The sequence below is a fragment of the Euprymna scolopes genome, chromosome 15, assembly GCF_053919585.1.
Source record: "Euprymna scolopes isolate OS-2025 chromosome 15, ASM5391958v1, whole genome shotgun sequence".
NCBI lineage: Eukaryota > Metazoa > Mollusca > Cephalopoda > Sepiida > Sepiolidae > Euprymna > Euprymna scolopes.
Genome location: NC_136496.1, coordinates 99,224,701 through 99,233,186, shown reverse-complemented (window position 1 = coordinate 99,233,186; position 8,486 = coordinate 99,224,701).

Below are 8,486 nucleotides of genomic sequence, written 5' to 3'. Positions count from 1 at the left end.
ATAATGTAATAAAACTTTGTTACATTAAATAAAATAGTTTTAAAAACTCATTTTTCTCCCAGTTCTTAGTTAAATAGATTTACCTCCCTTAGATCGGTAAGTTCAGGTACTAAATTGTTATTTAAATAAAAATAGACGGAAATCTCTCGAGAGCTCTTACACTTATCATTTCATCAGGAGAAAATCGGGTGCTTATTCAGATTAGCACGAAATGTAGATTATAATATTAGCACCTATAGTGATAAATAAAAATTAAGAAAAACTTTTATATTGTACCTACTTGTAACAAAATCAAGATTTGGTCCATATTCGGGAGTTGGTCTTTATCTAAGGGAGATAACTAGCATTTACTAAGGAAATAAGTTATTTGGATGTGGATAATGTAGGACAATTTAGGACGCTGAAATGATCAGTAGACGAAAAAAACAAACATCTAAAACTTCTATTTTGTCAGGATGCTGAAAAGGAACATTTTCATTTTGTCAGGACAAAACTATACCCTTTTCTAATTCCAAAATATTTCATTTTTTAATTAAGTATTCCTCGATAGGTATTTTTATCCTCGGCCCCCAAACTCAACAGAGACTAGACCGTTCCTGTAATGATGGTACCTGTTCATTTTGCGGTAGGTGTGTCAGAATTTTTTTTGGGGGGGGGGGAATTTTTGACACCCCTAAACACAAAAATGCAAATAAAATTAAAAAAAAAAAAAAAAAAAAAAAAAACTTGTAATTTTTCTTTTTAAAGTGGGTTGGTTAATTTCTTTATGGAATATACTTCCACAATAAACTATGTAAGTTTTTAAAAAATAATAATAGAAAATGTTTACAAAGTGCATGCGCGCGCTCATGCAGCCATTTTTTCCACGTAATGAAATGAATTGAATTTTACGAGTTAGATTTTTTTTTCCAATTTTTTTCACTTTAAAAATCTATCCAAATTATTCTATTGGTTCAATTTTTACGATATTTGCAGATTTAATGTGAAATTTTATGCTCGTTCCAATAAACCGAATATAATATTCTAGACAAACGTTTTTTTTTTTTATTAACCCCCCCCCCCATTTTGAAATGTCTATTAAAATGAAAATAAGGTTTATATATCACAAATTGAAGATAAAAGATCAATAAATAAAATAATTTAAAACAAAATCAAAGGAATAGTTATGGGTAAATTTACCTGTAAAGTCAAAAGTTTAAAACCTTTTTTCAAAAAAACACGTTGATTTTTTTTTTAAGTGGAACCTCATATTTTGAAAATATTGTCCAGTAAATATTGGATACTTAATATAATTTTTCTATTTCATTCAATGTTGTTTTATTTTAGATATTTTAAAAAAATTCACTCCCTAAAGAAGAAATAAAATATTTTAAATCAAAAACTCATGTATTTCTTTAAGAGAATAAAAAATATGGAAAATTTGTCGAGGGGTTTGTTTATAAAAGTAAACTTACTTATGAGTTAATGTGATCATTTTTCAAGTACGGTGACCCATATGACTAACTTTTGTTGACAGCAAACACATGTCAGAAATATAAAGGGGAGATTAATTATGGCGCTTTTAGACCACCGTAGTTCTCAACTGGAAGAAAGGGACACAAACTTGCTCTGTGGCCATCTGATATGACAATTTAAAATCACGGTATTTTTTAATCCTTGCTTAAAAAATTATTTTATTTAAAAAGTACATGGAATATAAAATATAAATATGGATAAATTCTTAACGATGAAGAATGGAAGTGCCCATTGATTAGTATTTTTATAGGTAAGTGATTTTTTGGAATTTATATATATTTATTATATTCGAAGTAAGTTAAAATTCGTTGATTTTCTAGAAAAAATTTTTTTAAATCGATTTTAAAAAACAAACAAATATTGCACATTTTGCTATTTAAACTTGTTATTATTTTAAAATTTGGTCTTTGACCCTTTTATTGAAAAAAATAGGGTTTAAATTACAGTTTTCAAGTAGTTATAAACTTCGTAACATAGTAAGTCTAATTATTCAAGTTTTTATCACGCATTTTTAATAGCGACTTCTGACACTGCTAATTTTGCGGTGGGAGTTTAGTTCTGTACCGCCCTAGGAGGTCCACCCTCCCAAGCTTTGACTTCTCTCTTTGAGAAGGGGTTAGTTTATTACTAATCGCCTGAGACGCCTTTACCAGGGAATGCCGACGGGACTGCCCACACAGTTTAGCTGCTCAGAGTGACCCTCCTCTAGAACACTGACTTCTCACTCCCACTCTCCGACTCTGATGCCTAAGTTCTTGCAGTGGAAGAGAACTAAACAAAATTTTTTGTCACTAATTGAGAACCGTACAAATGCAACACTTTTCTTTTTGCAAAAGAGACAAAAAGTAAATAAACTGTATTTTTTAACTGAAATATATTTCGTTTAATTAGGTATTTGTCATATTAAAAAAATGAATATAGAAATTTCCACTATTTTTAATTTTCTTTGTTAAATACAGAAAAAAAAACGTTCATTATAAACGAACAGATGTAACACTTTTTTTTTTTTTCAAAAAAAAATGTTATTTTTTTGTATTCATAAAATATTTCATTTTAATTAAGTATTTTACATATTACAAAAATAACATTTAAGAATTTTCTTTATTTCAATTTTCTTTATTAAATACAGAAGACGTTCATCATAAACAAAGTTTATTTTTTTAAGTAGGTAAACATTTTTCATTGGATAATCGAAAAACAACTTGACTGTTCGAAAGATGAACTTTATAATTTTTATAAAAATCTTCCTTTTCGGCGTCTGTACAATTTGTCAGTATTCGATTTCTGCAAAATAATGAAGTTTTTCGTATAAAAACAAAAAAGAAAATTTATCTGCAACAAAATAAAATTATTTCTTTTGTAAATGCTAGCTATCTTCTTCAGATAAAGACCAAATCCCAAATAAGCGCTGAAGATTTTATATTCCAAAAATCACAAAAAATTGATAAAATAATTGTATTTTTATTTACGAGAAGCAAATTTGCTGTTTTTTACCAATAAGTGACAGATGTGGCGGTTTTACTATAGGACATAATGAATAGGAGGTAATCAATAATTATTTTGATAGTTTCACGTGCATTAGGGTTGTCTGCTCTTGCCAATCGATTCGTTGATCGCCAGTTTTCACCCTCATTGAAACAGAGTAAAATTTGATTTTCTTGAATAAAAATAAAACTACTTAATCAAATTACATTTTCCCCCCATTTTTAATCTTTGTCTACATCATACAGACATTTCTGTATTTTCTTTAATTTTAAATGCCGCCATGAGTGTCAATCTGAATAAACACCGAAAATCGATAGCATACAATAAAAAAAATGGTACTTGTATAGTTTAGTCAAGACATTAAAAATGAAAATATCGAAAAAAAAGGTTATATTGCATGGAACGAAGTTCTCCAAAAAAAAAAAAAAAAAAAAAAAAAAATTCACTTAATTTCATCAAGTAGTTTTTTTTGTTGTTTGTTTTTTTTACAACGAAAAAAAAAACAATTTGTTATGATACCGAGCAAAAGGTTCGATTTTTAGGAAGAAAAGCTAGAATTAAAGATGGAGAGGGAGTATCGGCGCTTTACATGGAGTTATCTCCCCGTGGCGTGTTCAGCAAATTTCAAAATGGCTGACTTCAACGCGCTCTCATAAGAACGTGTTTTTCCGCTGTAAAACAAACAAAAAAAAACTACTCGATCAAATTAAATGAAATTTTTTCAGAGATCTTCAGTCCAAAACGGATACGTACAATATAACCTTTTTTTTCGATAATTTCATTTTTGAATGTCTTGACAAGTACCTAAAAAAATAATAAAACTGTCGAAAATAAAAAGCAATGGGGAAACTTAAAAGACGGTTAAAATAACAATTTAATTGGATATATGACGATTTTTTCTCACACGCAATGTCATACGTACATTTATTAAATTGTCTATTTCAATCGTCTTTTGGCACTTTAAAATTTCTTTATTTCTTATATTATTTTTCATTTTATGCTATCGATTTTCTCTTGACGAGATGATAGCCTATCTTGTTTGAATGTTTTTTATAAACATACCTTCTAATATATATATATATATATATATATATATATATATATATATATATATATACATACTAGCATGGATACCCAGCGTTGCCAGGGTCGACATGAAGTTCGGTTTGGACGCACCTGCTATACTAAGAATATTGACCAGTTTTTCATTATTATATGTCAACTCCATCATTAACCCAACAAAAATTTTAAAAATACAAGAACGGATGAAAACACGAAAATGTAATCGTCCCCCAAAAAGAAGTATGTGACAAACTCTCCACCAAATATTTCGGCAGATGGGATACGAAGAGAAGCTATTCTCCGGATATTGAGCACCTTTTATGACTATATTCCAGTTTAAGCAAATTTCTTTTTACGCTGTCTCAGTCTAGAAAGATTTGTTATTACGTTTTGTTGCAACGAAAACAAACTGTAAATAATTCAGTTTCAAGAATACCAAAGTAGAATTTGTGTTAACCGAAATACACGTTTTTATGTTATAAGAATGACGAGTTATGACTTATTGTGTTTTTAAAAGAAAGAAGTTAGCAGTTACTATGTCAAAAAAAAAAAAAAAATGTGAAGAAAAAACTGGCAAAAAATCTAAATGAAAGTTTTTTTTATATGGTTTTATGATGACTAACCAATTTTTATGATTTCAGGTTCAAATGAACAGCTATAGCTGGAATTGGAATACACCCTACTAAAGCTTGATTGTCACAGCTGGTAAATTTCAAAAATACAATCTGGACGTGAGGACACTTTAGAAAAACGAAATGCAATAAAATTCTGTTTTAAACATAGAAAAAATGCCACAGAAACGTATGGAATGTTTCAGACTGCTTTTGAACCATCTTGCATGAATTAGGAATCAGTTTTTGAGTGGCATACGGGATTCAAGGAAGGCAGGGAGTCTGTGAGGGATGGTGAGAGGTATGACAGGAGTAAAGAAATTCAGAACACAAGAGTTGATTGTCCAAATAAAGAATTCCATGGATAAAGATCGTTATGTGTCTATAGAGATAATAAGTGCAGTTTGATGTCAGTGTGGGAACTGTACACACAATTATTCGCGAGGAACTGAAGATGCGGAAATTTTTTTTTTTTTTTTTTAACCAATTTCACCACCACGTCCTCAAAGTCGAAAGAGAGAGGACTTTGTGTTCTGTTGTTAGCCTACCAAAAAACACCGGAAAGTAAAATAGTCGATTATAAGATGAGTATTATAATGTTTAATTATTATGATTTATAAAGGTAGAGTATCAGAAGGAATGTTATCAAAGCGAAATAAATATTTACAATTGAAAAATTTGCATTTAATAGTTTACAGGAATGTTAACGTAGGAATGTTAGAACAGGAATTTTAAAATAAACAGAAATGTTCAAACAAAAACAATAAGCGATGAGTTTTGATTCTTTGGTTACGTGAGTGATGACATGACTTTTAGATTTATACGTGGGAAGTAATTAAATAAGTCTGTAATGGAGAGTTGACAATCAGAGGTCGAGTGAGACGATCAACGAATCATAATGATCCCAAGCAGGGGGGAAGAGATTGATAATCAAGATGTACAACTGAAGACCAGCATGCCTTTTTGAATGGGGAAGATTCGGAAAATTAAGGCTGTAAATACAAGCAAGACTTTTTGTAGTAAGAATCTTTATATTGCAGTTTTTTTCCATGGATCTGCCAACACAAGATAAACCAGTATGTTTCACTATTCTCCAATGTACGCCCATACAATTGTATCAGTCTTTTTATCGTTATTTGTGAATGCACACACATACACAAAAATAATCAAACGAACTGAAACAAAGGAAGCAGTAAATAAATCAGATAACTAAAGAACACATGCTATGATAGAATTTATCAAAAAGACTGAGAGTAGCAACATCATGTCTGTGAGAGAAAGGTTGCAGAGAATAGAAAAACATGGTAGGCCAACAAAATTATAAATACATTTACAGTTAGTCTGACCTTTTATTATTTACCCTTTATTCAAGAGGTTAAATACAGGATCAGGTGAGTTCTTCATTTTAAGAGCCAGCAGACTACAAGTGCTCTCTAGCCTACAAAAAATGCCTGAGCAGCTTCATTAGAATTTCCCATATGGGACCTATGGTAATTATCAATAAACTAACTCCTCAAACAGAATGCCATACTTCAATTAATAGAAACAAGGTCACTGTTGAACAGATTATTGAAAACTAGGAGGGACAACACTTCCACCATGAAATTTGACGTTTCAAGAGTATTGTTTGATAATTAGTTATTCATACAGGTGTTTTATTTCTGGTTGTCATTTCATACAAAAAAATAACCCTTAAGTCTTTTAAAGAAGAACTCACACCTTGCTTAAATGTTTTTTATGACAATGGATCAAATTTAATGCAAATCTGAAATATTTGAATTTTCGGTTATAGTCAGCTAACATATTTTCCAACTTCTGGGATAGCACTACCGGAAGCGATAACAAGGTAAATCAGTTCCTTCACTTTTTTCTCTCACACCTATATCTCCCCTGTGCATACATTCTTTTTTTTTTTATGATATTTTTCCAATCTTTCTTTTTTATTTAATAACTATTGAAAGTTTTTGCTCTTATTTTAATTAAGAATTATTTAAATTGTTTTTTTTATTAAGAATTATTGAAAACACTTTAAAATCTTAAAACTATTTTGGGAATATTATGCATTGGATACATTTTTTATTCAGATGTTTGAAATTTGGTTATTTTTATTTCAATAATTCTATTTTTATACTGTCATAAACATTTACCATAAATTCAAATAAAAACTTAAAATTCAAAGAAAAAAAAAAACTTATTTTTATAATTTCATAAAGATATTTCGAATAAAATTTCAAATAAAATAAAAATTATTTCTTAAATTTTGTTATTAAAAGTGCAAATAAAGACTAATTGTGTTATTTTTATCTTTTTATAATTTTGTTAATTTTTATTGTGCACTTTTTCAATAATGTCCTTTTCTTATATTTTATTTCAATAAATTTCTTTACAATAAAAATACTGAAGAACAATAAAAATGAAAGAACCGACCTGCCTTGTCACCACTTCCAGTAGCGCTACACCACAAGTCAGGAAGTACAGTAGATGACTATAACCGAATTTTCAAATGGGAACTGATGCTCTTATGTCTCCTAAAAGCCATTTAAAATCATTCAAAGAAACTGAAATTTGGGGGATATTTATGGATGTCTAATAGATGTTAAAATTTCACAAAAAAGATATCTCAGCTTTATCAATCCCTCCCCTCAATCACCATGTCTTTACTTCCTTTACCCAAAACTAAATTAACTTATATATAACCAATATTATACACTCTTACACATAGCAGCTATGTTCCAAAATTCATAACCCTCAATTAGTTTTATAGTGAATTCTATACATATACCTAATTTTATAGAAAGACTAGCAGGCTGCCTGGTGTTGCCCAGGCGTAAAATACTTAGGTATTTATTATTATAGAGACAATTCTTTATTGATTATTATATTGAATCTAATATATAGTAGGGAGATCAAAACTAAAAAACATGTATATGATTGGATGCCATCGAAACCAAAACATACAACTCTACCCTCATTCTTTAGCCCCTGAGCCATGCCCATATATAAATTCACCTGTCATTCCTTCTTTAAAAGGTGGAATAATCCAATTATTTAAGAAAAGATTCAAGCAAGAGCACAAGCTTTACAGAGTTTTATAATTAATAGATATAACTATTTTATTCTCACCTTTTTTTATGCTAGACACAGGATATTTATCCTTTCGATGGACATTGTTTTATGCAAATGTCACAAATTATTATAATTGTCAGGTGCTTCGTAATACTAGGCATAGTTGCTAATTAACTAACAAATCCTTTTCTAAAATGCACTCAATAATTATTTGATTATTCTACCCACATGAGCTGAGTTGTTTGACTGACAGGTCAGTTATGGTCATTATCGTCTTGGCTGAAACATATGTACACATCAGGAATGAGAGTTCTTAATGACAAAAAACATCTGGAATTGAGATGAATTTCTTAATCTGGCAAGCCACAACCCTCCACCAATTCCACAACCTAGGTTTAGGATGATGCCCCCACCCCACCACCTCAACCAAACACACACACACACACACACACACACACACACACACACACATATGAAATTTAATGTAAAACAATCACCTGTTTCTGGGTCATTTTAACTTTTTATGGCAGTTAACCAAAAAAGATTTTTGCTATGAGATAAATTGTTTTTTTCACTCAACCACTTAGTTAAAATAAAAAATTTTAAAACTTCCTTAACCCTATTAATAATTCTAAGTTCAAAGCCAATGTTCAACTCTCTCTTCCTCCTTCCCATCTCCTGGAATCTATTCATCCTTGACCGACTCTGGCCTTTTATTGGCAATCACTGTTCAGCCGCTCAAAACAT